At 39.0% G+C, this 12,457-nt stretch overlaps 1 protein-coding gene and 1 long non-coding RNA gene across 6 annotated transcripts in view; both read left to right on the top strand.

Moving 5' to 3' along the window:
* Nucleotides 1-12,457, top strand: part of FER (FER tyrosine kinase) — a 513,195-nt gene that overhangs the window by 448,796 nt on the left and 51,942 nt on the right. The gene's annotated exons all lie outside the window — the stretch shown is intronic.
* On the top strand, nt 5,748-11,896 carry LOC306663095. The gene is made up of 2 exons (XR_013764348.1): nt 5,748-7,114; nt 10,796-11,896. It is a non-coding gene; the product is annotated as an uncharacterized lncRNA (long non-coding RNA).

Genomic DNA, 12,457 nt, shown 5'->3' with positions numbered 1-12,457 from the left:
GGCAGGCCGGAGCTCACTGTGCACTGGCTCAGGGACTTGGAGCTGGTTGTGTGCAGAAAGGCTTTCACTGGGGGGCCTGCTCCGAGAAGCTGGAGTATCTGGCCCTGTGGGAGGAGCCCACCGCTGGAGTGCTCAGGGCTGCCTGGGGGAGACTCTAGCTGCCCTGCCCTACTCTAAGAAGCCGCCGGAATCTGGGCCTGCCGCCTGGGCCGAGCTTCACCAGGTGGGGGAGACTCACCCCATGGTTCTGTTTTAGTCCGAGTCTCTCAATGCCTTCCCTTCTTGAATCCTGGGTTCTGGAGCCACTGGAGATGCAGTCACCCTCTAGTCTGCCATCTTGGATTGCCTGCAATTTTATTTTCTTTGTTTCTCTGATGATTGGTCCCGAGATCCAGATTTATGTACCAAAACTACATTCCATATGTTTCCTGTCTGTCAGTTAACTTTTCTTTGGTGTCTGTCATTTCCAGCACTCTTGTAAAGACTTTAACAGAATTTAAGGTAGAAGATGGCATCAAATATACCTCATAGACAGTCATTTTTAAAAATATATTTCAACTCTGGTCTTTGCTTTTAAAGACTAGTATTTCAATCACAGAAGTTACTTTTACCTCTGATTAATAACTGAATTCTTAGCTAGGCATGGCAGTTCATGCTTGGAATCCCAATCACTTGAGAAGGATCTCAAATTCAAGACCAGCCTGAAAAATATAGTGAGACACTGCCTGAAAAAGACGAATGAATGAGTGGATGAATCAGTCAATGTTTAATAGTGATAAAGGGTTTGACAGAGTTATTTTCTGAGTTATTGTGATAAATATTTTTCCTACTTAAAAGTAGCTCATTGAGTACCTCATTTCTCTCATTTGAAAGGGTTATGTTAATTTTCTTATGAAACTAAAGCATGGAAAAGTGGATGAATATCAAGAATATACCATTGTGTTCCTATAATAAAATACCTCAAATACTAAAAGTTTCCAATTATGCAGTATTTTGTACTTACTTAGTCTCTAGTACTTGAAAATTTAAACAGAGAACAATAACATATCCCAAATAGTCAAATGTTATAATTTTATAAAACCACAAAAGTAATTGCAATCAAATCAAAATCAGTTTATTTTTTTGTATTTATCAAAATTAAGTGAGTAAAATATCATAACGAGGAGAGATTTTACAATCTTAATGTTTTTCTTCTATCATTTATTAAAATTATTTTTTGGAAAATGATTTGCTAATTTTTTGAAATTTTATTTTTCATATATTTTTCACCACATTTTTATTGGTGCATTGTAGTTGTACATAAAGTTGGGATTTGTTATTTCATATTAGTGTGTGCGTACACTATAACAATATAATTCAGCCAATATCACTCCGCAGCACTTTCTCCCTCCCTTCCTTCCGCCTCTGCGGTTCTCCTGATCTCTGTTTGCTTTTCATGTGATCACCCCCACCTTTCTTTTCCTTTTTTCTCTGTCTTCCACACATGAGAGAAAACAAGTTACTTTTGAATTGGGCTTATTTTGCTTAGCATAATGGTCTCAAGTTCTGTCCATTTTCCTGCAAATGACATAATTTCATTTTTCTTTGACTAAAACGCCATTGTATATATATACTACATTTTCTTATCCACTCATCTGTTCTAACCTATACTGGTTACATAGTTTGGCTATTGTGAATTGTGCTGCTATGATTATGGGTGTGCATATATTGCTCTAGTATACTGACTTTAATTCTTTAGGATAAATACCAAGGAATTGTATACCCAGGTCATGTGGTGGTTTCATGCCTAGTCTTTTGAGGAACCTCCATACTGATTTCCATAGTGGTTGTTCTAATTTACAATCCCACCAACAGTATAAAAGTGTTTCTTTCTCTCCACATTCCTCTCCAGCATTTATTGTTGTTTATATTCTTGATGACTGCCATTCTGATTGGTGTGAAATAAAATCTCAGTGTAGTTTTGATTTGTATTTCCCTAATCACTGATGAATTTGAACATTTTTTCATATTTTTTGTCATGTATTTCTTTTTTTTGAGAAGTGTCTGTTTAATTCATTTATCTATATATTAATTGGGATGGTTTTTATTTTTTGTATTTTTGAGTTCTTCATATATTTTAGATGTTAATCCTCTGTTCAAAGAGTAGCTAGCAAAGATTTTCTCCCATTCTGTAGGTTCTCTCTTCATATTATTGTTTCCACTGCTGTGCAGAAGCTTTTTAATTTGATGCCATCCCATTTATTAACTCTTACCATTATTTTCTGAGCTTTAGGGGTCCTATTGAGAATGTTGCCTGTGCCTATATGCTTGAGTGTTCACCCTACATTTTCTCCTCGGAGTTGCACAGTTTCTGTTCAAATTCCAAAGTCTTTGATCCATTTTGAGTTGACTCTTTTATGCAGGGTGAGAGATAAGGGTCTACTTTCATTCTTCTACATATGGATAACCAGTTTTCCCAGCTCTGTTTGTTAAAAAGGCTGTCTTTTCTCCGTGTGTGTTTTTGTCACCTTTGTCAAGGATCAGATGAGTGTATATGTGTAGGTTTGTCTCTGTGTCTTCTATTCTGTACCATTGGTCTGTGTGTCTGTTTTTATGCTAGTACCATGCAGTTTTTGTTACCCTTGCCCTGTAGTATAATTTGAAGTCAGGTATTATGATGCCTCCAGCATTATTGTTTAGGCTTAAAATTACTTTGGCTATTCTGGGTCTTCTATTCTTCTAAATGAGTTTTAGGACTGTTTTTTTCCTAATTCTGTGCAGAATATCATTGATATTTTGATGGGGGCTTCACTGAATTTGTATGTTACTTTGGTAGTATGACCATTTTAATAATATTAGTTCTGCTTATCTATGAGCATGGGAGGTCTTTCCATCTTATTGTGTCTTCTTTCATTTCTTTAATGTTCTGCAGTTTTCATTATAGAAGTCTTTCACCTTCTTGGTTAGATTTATTCCTGTACTGTTTTTTGTTTTTTTTTTTTTTTTGTTTTTTTTGTTTTGTTTTGTTTTTCCTTTTGTTTTGAGGCTATTGCAAATGGGATTGTTTTCCTGGTTCCTGTTTCAGCAGATTCATTATTGGTATATAGGAAAGCTATTGATTTTTGTATGTGGGTTACTTTGTTGAATTTGTTTATTAGCTCTAGCAGTCTTTTGGTTGTTGTTGTTGTTCTTCTTCTTCTTCATCTTGATTAGGATTTCTATTACTGTATTATAAGAGTGATAAGAGTACACATCCCTGTCTTGTTCCAGATATTTAGGGAAATTCTTTCAGTTGTTCCCCATTTAGTATGATATTGGCTTTGGGTTTTTCACAGATAGTCTTTGTGATGTTTAGGTAGTTCCTACTGTCCTTAGTTTCTTCAGTGTTTTTGTCAAGAATGAGTGCTGAATTTTGTCAAAGACTTTTTATGAGTCTATTGAGATGACTGAATGATTTTTGTCCTTAATTCTATTTATGTGATGAATTACTTTATTGATTTATGTATGTTAAACTATCCTTGCAGCTCTGGGATAAAACCAACTTGTTTCTGGTGTACAATCTTATTAATATGGTGTCAAATAAAATTTATTATTTTATTAAGGATTTTTGCATCTAAGTTCATTTAGGGACATTTGTCTGTAGTTTTCTTTTGTATGAGTTAGCGATTTTTCCTTTTTTCAATGTGTCCTTATCTGGGTTTGGTATGAGTATAATACTGGCTTCATAGAATTAATTCGGAAATGTTCCTACCTAAAAGTTATTTTTAAATAACACATTGATATGACTATACTCCAACCACTCTACCAATTTTAAGGTCTGTACCAAATAAGTAATTCAACTTAGATTTTAAGAGTTGATTGCCATAGAAACTTAAGTTTAGCATTGGAAAACCAGTGAATTCAGATAGTGACTTGACTGATCATGGACCCATTCAGAGCAGTTTAGCTGGGGAACTCTGCCCAACACCAGAGCTGCTGAGAAGATGGCTCCTCTATCCTGGAGGAGTTCACCATCTACTCCAGAAGTAGTACACAGAAATGCACCATTGAAACACACACCAGTTGCACTACGGAAGTATGTTCCTCAAAACAGGATTGATACAAAGCAAAAGTGATTCACTCTGCTTAAGACATCAAAGATAGCTTCACAAGGGACATGGTTCAGGGACAGTATTAATGTCCAAGTTGGTGATCACCAGCAGTCTTTAAATAGTGAAAGTTTGTCCCATTAGATGGGGAATTTCATAAGGGTAAAAACCATGTATATTTTGTTCAGCACTGTTTCTTCAGAGCCTAGCATAATATTGCCTAGAAATATATTGCTGAATGAACCAGATGGAAAGGGCATACTGGGCAGAAAGGTAACAATCTGCACGAAATGTTCAAGAAACAATTATTGGTGCCCTTGCAGCACAAAGTCAAGACAGAGTAACAACTGGAGGTAAAGCTGAGGGGATAATAATAATGATAGGTAATATTTATGCAATTCTTTACCACATACTGTTTTAAGAACCTTGTATACATTAATTTACTTAATCCTTACAAAATCTTGCATATGCACTGTTATTATCCATCCATTTTTACAAGTGAGGAAACTGAGGCACAGAGAGGTAATTTTCCCAGATCATGTAGCTAATTAGGGAAGAACCAACATTTGAACACAGGCAGTTTGGTTTCAAGTTTACACTCTTAATAATGTGGGACTTTTTATACTTAATCGAGACATACAAAATTGCCATTTTTTAAAAAAATGGTTAAATATTGGTAATTTCAAGTCATTCAAACTAAAGTAACATACAAAATTTGAATATTGTAGATGTAGATGGAACCCTTAAAGAAACCCTGTCTCAAACCAGAGTGCCTTTAGATTCAGTCCTGGTACAAAAAAAGAAAAGCAAACAAAAAACTTAAAAACAAAAAGAACAGAGGTTTAGTGAGGAAACACATGGTTCCAGAGCTCAGCCTAGGCTTTCTACCTTCAGATCTAGTCTATTTTCTTAAACTGTAATAAACTGGTTTGTTATAAATTTACTATATCACAATAATGATATTTTGTTAATACTGAAAACCCATGTGTCTCTGGTCCAAGTTCTCACTCAGTTACATCTGTGGCATTTATGTCAGCTGTTACCTCACTTTGTGATAATTACTGAGATGACCTTTATGGTCCTAAAGGTAATGCTGACATCAATAGGAAGCAAAAGTAAGCCTCATCTTAATGTAATATTTAGGTAATGTACACTGTACAACTTGTCTGTTTAATGCTGTAACTTAAACTAGCATTTTCCAATGTCTCAGTTTCTGTGAGAAGAAATTTTTTTTAAATCTCTTAATTATAAAAGTAACTTTTGTAAACTGATTACCTTGTATATTTAGTGGGGCTCTTACTAAGTTCTTTAAGGGAACAGGAAGATGGAGAGGGAAACCTCCAGCCTAGAGTAAGTCATGAAGGGATATTTTCTATACAGCAAAATCTCAGATCCTTCTTCAAAACTTGGCCAGTGGTTTCCAGAAGAAATGGGGATGCAGCAGAGGCTAGTCCTTCTCTTCCTAGACTGTGCACTAAGCAGCATGCTCGTGTACCATGTAGTCATTGGCTCCTCCTTAATGTTTACTAGAGTTGTACAATTCTGCCATGTTTATTCCTGACCAGTTTTCATGACAGAGCTCTTTTCCTCTGTTCAAATATGTCATTAAAGCTTCTCCTAAAGTGCCGATCTTGGCTTTGCTGTTAGGAATTTGGGCAGGGGGAGGGGGTGGGCGGGGGAGATCAGAGGTTGGTCAAGATTGGCTTCTAACTATGGAGGATAGAACCTTAGGAGGAACCTGAAACAGTGTAACATGAAATTAGTTCATGAATCACAAAGTAATCTAATGACTCTACTGTTCACAGAACCAAAGACAAAGCACTGAGGTCTTATAGAAGAGAGCATCAATGCAGATGGAAAGATAGGAGGTGGGAGGGAGTAAGAGCACCATGAAAGGTGGGCACCCTGCTATAGTGCCACTGGCTTCAGCCCTGAGAGGAAAAAAGACACCAAAACCAGTTTTCAGTCCCATGCCATACATGGGGCTTGAGGTTTCTGTGGGGCTTGTTTCTCATCTTTTCCTTATAGATTTAGTTCCAACACATTAGTCAGTGGTTCAGTTTAACTTGTTAAGGGTACTGTGGTATGGTTTCCCTCCCAAAACATACTGGGCCTATCCTTGGCCCTAGTCCCTGACTAATGCATTGGTTCGGTCTTCCCAGTTCCCTACATTCTTTGTCATGTTGGAATTGGAAGGATGTCTGCTTCAGGGATTGTAGGAGAGTATGTCAGATGTGGGGCTAAAACAAAGCTGTAAAGGAAAAGGAGGGAGGAGGAAATGGGAGCAACTACTCCACCTTTCTGTTCAATAAAGAGGAAAATGCTTCCGTTCTTTGACTTGCTCATAGGATACTTGCAGGTCTTCAGGATGTTTCACAATTCATACTAATTGTATATTTTGTGTAGCAGGCATTGTCAAGGTAGTAAAAAGATGTTAGAAGAGATCCAGGGTGAGAGATGAAGGAAGTACTGGTCGAGGGTACAGCTTTCAGCTGTAAGGTAAAAGTTCCAGGGATCTAAGGTACAGTATGGGAGGTGATATATGTGTTAGTTAATTTGATTGAGATGATCGCTACATAGTATATATGTATATCAAGGCACCATGCTGTATACTTTGAATATATTGTTTTTATCAATTAAAAATTTAAATTAAAGAAAAATCAGTGGGAACTTAGTGTCATCTAAAAGCTTTGGACTTGGTTACTCTCTCCCCAGACTTCTGATTTTCTGGTTTAAAGCAATATTGCTGCCTCAAAAATGCTTCATTTATCTAGGTTCCTCCCACTCAATTTTGGTAAGCAGTCAGCTGCTTCTGAGTTTCCTTCTGTGTCACAGATTGGGGCCTATGAAGTCATTTACCCTTTCTGAGCAGTTAGGAGACCATGTGTTTGTCCTAGAAAGAGATGACAAAGGCCTGAACTATAACAGGTACATTTTGAGTGCCAAGATAGGATTAAATGGTTGAACTAGGGCATTTTTCAGAAGTAGATAAATATAAATCATTGATAATATAGGATAAAGGAAAGGTAAGAGTGAAAGTATGGAAGGTAGAGGGAGGATTCAAGATGGCGGACTAGAGGGTGGCTGCATTCCATGTTGCTCCAGGACTCAGGACTCAAGAAGAGGAGATATAGAGAGACTTGGGACCAACTCAAAGCAGCCAGGTGAGTCTCTCCCATTGGGGAGGTGTCCTGGACGGGGCGGTAGCCCCAAACACAGGGATCTTTGTGAAGTAGAGCTGCCCAACAAGGCAGCCCTCCCCCCACTGGAGCAGGGAACGCGGACAACTGGGAGCATCGGAGAGGAGGCTGCTCAGCACAGCGCTGGGACTCGGCGCAACCCACCCGGGCTCTGGGAGGCTGCCCAAAGGAGAGGGTGCACGGTGAGCTGTTTGGACTGAAAGCGACCACCCCCTGAACACAGGGGGCTGCCCAAAGGAGGAGAAGCACGGCCTCGGTACGTCGCTTGGACTTGGAGCAGCTGCGCCAGGGCTCTGGGCGGCTATCCGGAGGAGCAGGTGGTGAGTGGTTTAGACTCAGAGCAAGCGCTCCTAAACACAGGGGGGTTGTCTGGAGAAGGAGGAGGAGCGCGACGGGGTCCTTGGGCTCGAAGTGACTGCACCAGGGCTACGGGTGGCAGTCGGGACGAGGAGGTGCACAGTGAGTTCCTGGGACTCCTGACGAACGCACCAGATCTCTGGGTGACTGCCTGGAGGAGAAGGAGGTGCGCGTGGGTCACTTGGACTTAGCACGACCCCACGGAACACCAGGCGGCTGCCAGAGGAAGAGGCGTGTGGCGGGTCACTGGGACTCGGAGCGACTATAAGGGGCTCCAGGTGGCTGCTCAGAGGAGGGGCCGCATAGCCAGGCGATTGGGTGCAGAGCAGGGTCCCAGGACCTAGGCGGCTTCTTGGTGGAAGAGCCGCACAGACAAACTGAGGGGCAAAGCGAAGGCTCCAGGACTGCAGGCAGCTTCTCTGAGGAGAGGCAGCCTAAGCAGATTCGTCTGCGAAGGACGAGGCTTCCAGGCCAGGAGGTAGGTCCGGGTCCCTGGGAACATTGCAGAAGAAAGCTGCCCAGCCAAGGCGGTAGTTGTGAATTGAACAGAACCTCTAGGAGGGGAACTGACCAGCGAGACCTCCCCACCAGCTGAGTCCACCCTGCCGGGTGAGGTTCTCCCACAAGGACTGTAAAACCAGAGACATAGGCCCAAACTGGCCTTGCATCAGCCCACATCCTACTTCCCCTTTGGATGACCATTCGTCAGCAAGTGAAGGTACCTCTGCCCACTAGCAGGGAATATACCCCACCGGAAGGCCACCACCCGTAGGGAGTCAGCTTCCTTGTGGAGCACCACATTATCAACTTCCTCCAAGACTTCAGGCTACTGAAGGCTAAGAGGGGATATACTAGAATTCTTCAGGGACATTATAAGTCAATAGAGGAAATCTGCAATATCACAGCGGTCCACTGATAGCTGAACAATATGAGAAAACAAGGAAAGAAAATGCTGCAAACAAATCTAGATGTTACATCAATGAAACCCAACGACAGCATGGCAGAAGAAATGACAGAAAGGGAGTTCAGAATGTACATAATTAAAATGATCAGGGAAGCAAATGACGAGATGCAAGAGCAAATGCAGGCACTGAATGATCGCACCAATCGACAGTTAAAAGAGCAAATACAGGAAGCAAAAGATCATTTCAATAAATAAATTCCACCAGACAACTTTTAGAACTCATAAGTGAATTCAGTAAAGTAGCAGGTTACAAGATCAATGCTCATAAATCCAATGCATTTTTATACATAATTGATGAATCCTCAGAAAGAGAAATTATGAAAACTACCCCATTCACGATAGCATCGAAAAAAATAAAATACTTGGGAATCAGTCTCACAAAAGAGATGAAAGACCTCTACAATGAGAACTACAGAACACTAAAGAAAGAAATTAAAGAAAACCTTAGAAGATGGAAAGATCTCCCATGTTCTTGGATAGGCCGAATTAATATTGTCAAAATGGCCATACTACCAAAAGTGCTATACAGATTCAATGCAATTCCACTTAAAATCCCAATGATGCACCTTACAGAAATAGAGCAAGCAATCATGAAATTCATCTGGAAGAATAAGAAACCCAGAATAGCTAAAGCAATCCTTCACAGGAAAAATGAAGCAGGGGGTATCACAATACCCGAACTTCAACTTTTTTACAAAGCAATAGTAACAAAGACGGCATGGTATTGGTACCAAAATAGACAGGTAGATCAATGGTATAGAATAGAGGACACGGACACAAACCCAAATAAATACAACTTTCTAATACTAGACAAAGGTGCCAAAAATATGCAATGGAGAAAAGATAGCCTCTTCAACAAATGGTGCTGAGAGAATTGGAAATCCATATGCAACAGAATGAAACTAAACCCATATCTCTCACCCTGCACAAAACTCAACTCAAAATGGATTAAGGACCTTGGAATAAGACCAGAGACTCTGCAGATTATAGAAGAAAAAGTAGGTCCAGATCTTCAACATGTCAGCCTAGGACCAGACTTCCTTAACAGGACTCCCATAGCACAAGAAATAAAAGCAAGAATCAATAACTGGGATAGATTCGAACTAAAAAGCTTTCTCTCAGCAAAGGAAACTATCAGTGATGTGAAGAAAGAGCCTACAGAGTGGGAGAATATCTTTGCCACTCATACTTCAGATAGAGCATTAATCTCCAGAATCTATAAAGAACTCAAAAAACTCTACACCAAGAATACAAATAATCCATTCGACAAATGGGCTAAGGAAATGAACAGACACTTCACAGAAGAAGATGTACAAGCAATCAACAAACATATCAAAAAATGTTCAACATCTCTAGTAATAAGAGAAATGCAAATCAAAACCACCCTAAGATTCCAACTCACCCCAATTAGAACGGCGATTATCAAAAATACAAGCACTAGGTGTTGGCGTGGATGTGGGGAGAAAGGTACACTCATACATTGCTGGTGGGGCTGCAAATTAGTGCAGCCACTCTGGAAAGCAGTGTGGAGATTCCTTAGAAAACTTGGAATGGAACCACCATTTGACCCAGCTATCCCACTCCTTGGTGTATACCCAAAGTACTTAAAATCAGCATGCTACAGAGATACAGCCACATCAATGTTCATAGCTGCTCAATTCACAATAGCCAGATTGTGGAACCAACCTAGATGTCCTTCAATTGATGAGTGGATAAAGAAACTGTGGTATATATATACAGTGGAATATTACTGTGCCATAAAGAACAATAAAATTATGGCATTTGCAGGCAAATGGATGAAATTGGAGACCATCATGCTAAGTGAGATAAGCCAATCTCAAAAAACTAAAGGACGAATGATCTCGCTGATAAGTGGATGATGACCCATAAGGGGGAGGGTGGGGGGAGTGTTAGTGTTAGGGTTAGGGAGGGGGGCAAGAATGGAGGAAGAAAGGACTGTTTAGAGGGAAAAGAAGGGTGGGAGGGGTGGGGGGAAGGGAAAAAATAATAGAATGAATCAAACAACATTACCATATGTAAATTTATGATTATACAAATGGTATGCCTTTAACCCATGTACAAACAAACAACATGTATCCCATTTGTTTACAATAAAAAAAATAAAAATAAAAAATGGTCAAATGTGAAAAAAAAAAAATCCAAACTAAATGAACAAAAAAAAAAAAAAAAAAAAAAAAGAATCGAAGGTAGATTCCTAACATGGGTAGAGTACCCACAGCAATCCATAAACTAAGACAGAGTCTGTAGCAGGTTTTATGGATGCAGGAAATTCCTGTTTTTTTTTTTTTTTCTTTTTCTTTTGACTTACAGAGTTTGAGATTTCTGTTAAAACATCCAGGAAGAGACATGTAGAAGAATCCAGCTGAAATATGGGGGTGCTAGATATAAAAGTGGGCTCCATTGATGCCTGTATGATCCCTGAAGCCATGAGAAAGAATAAGATTGTCTAAGCAGAGTGAAGAGAATTGGACCAAGGCCGGAGCAACGTTCAAAGAGTAGGAAGGAGGAGAGCCATTGAAAGAAACTTGAATTCAGGGGATCAGATAAATGCAAGGGAGATATAAATGAACCTTCAGTTTTTTTCCTATTTTTTCTTTTCCAATCAAAATGTCATCTTTGCCTCCCATAGATTCATCCCTGGATCTGTCTTGCTCCCAATCCTGCAAAAAAACTCCCAGCCCTAAACCACTCCCTTAACCAGTAAAGGACAAAGGTCTTTCTTAGTCTTCATAACCTAGGAACCTTGCTAAGAGAGGAAAACTATTCCTATTTAACATTACCAAGGGAGCATTTTAAAGGAAATACAGTTTGACTGTTACTTCATTTTCCAATGTCAGGTCTGGTTTTAATTTCACTTTTTCCACAGAATAAGATTTAAAGGTTTTATGGGAAGTCAGTATAAAAAATATAATAACTATGCCCTGTTATGAAAGCAAACCCCCAGTGTTCTTCTGAATGTGATGTGTTGTTATGGGAGCACACATTTTGCTGACATGTTCTGAAACTTAGTATTTGATGAATTGACCTGGGAATAACAATTTATCGAAAACTTCTCAGTTTTACAATGGATGAAGTAAGTATCAGTTAGGAAGATGGGCAGCCAATTCACTGACAGGATCTACACAGTACTATATGAATTGCAATACGAAAATTGAATTAAAGAGAGAATTCTGCTATCAATTACTAGCTGGCTGGTGAGTGTGTAATTGAATCATATCAAAAATAAAAGCCCAAAAATTTTCTCTGGCTCCCCCAACCCTCACAAAAAAAAAAAAAAAAAAATCAAATTTCAAATTCCTTTAGTGCATAGTAAGCAAAACACCACCACCCTATATAATGTGAAATATTACAATAGATGAAGAAAGTGTTTGTTTTTTGTTACTAGCATATTAAGCCTATATTTTATTGTATGCACAAAAAGAGGCCATATGCATCATACATAAAATGTAATACATTTTTTAGTGGTTCTTAATGTTTCAAATAAAGCTCTAACTGTACAAGAATGAGTTGAAGTAGAACAGAATTTTACCTATAATAAACTAAAATCACATACCTCTTTCGATTACACTGGATAATTACCCAAATACAAATTAAGAAGTTACATATAATATGGCCTTTGTGAAGCACCATTATTGGCATCTTGAACTGGACAGCTAAGCATATCATCACTCTTAACACTAGTTCTTCTTTAGCCAAATTTTTTAATCCAAATTGTGTGGAAGAGAATTTGGTATCATTTGTAAGAAAATGACCAGTATTATTTTTACTAAGAGTGCAAAAAATAGAATAGTATTATGAAAGACCTATGCAACTAACAGTATGACTCTTTGAAATTTTCACCAGAAAGC

The sequence above is a fragment of the Sciurus vulgaris genome (assembly GCF_902686455.1).
Source record: "Sciurus vulgaris genome assembly, chromosome: 6".
In the NCBI taxonomy this organism is placed as follows: domain Eukaryota; kingdom Metazoa; phylum Chordata; class Mammalia; order Rodentia; family Sciuridae; genus Sciurus; species Sciurus vulgaris.
Note: the sequence above shows the minus strand (reverse complement) of the source record. Positions and strands in the feature narration are given on the sequence as shown.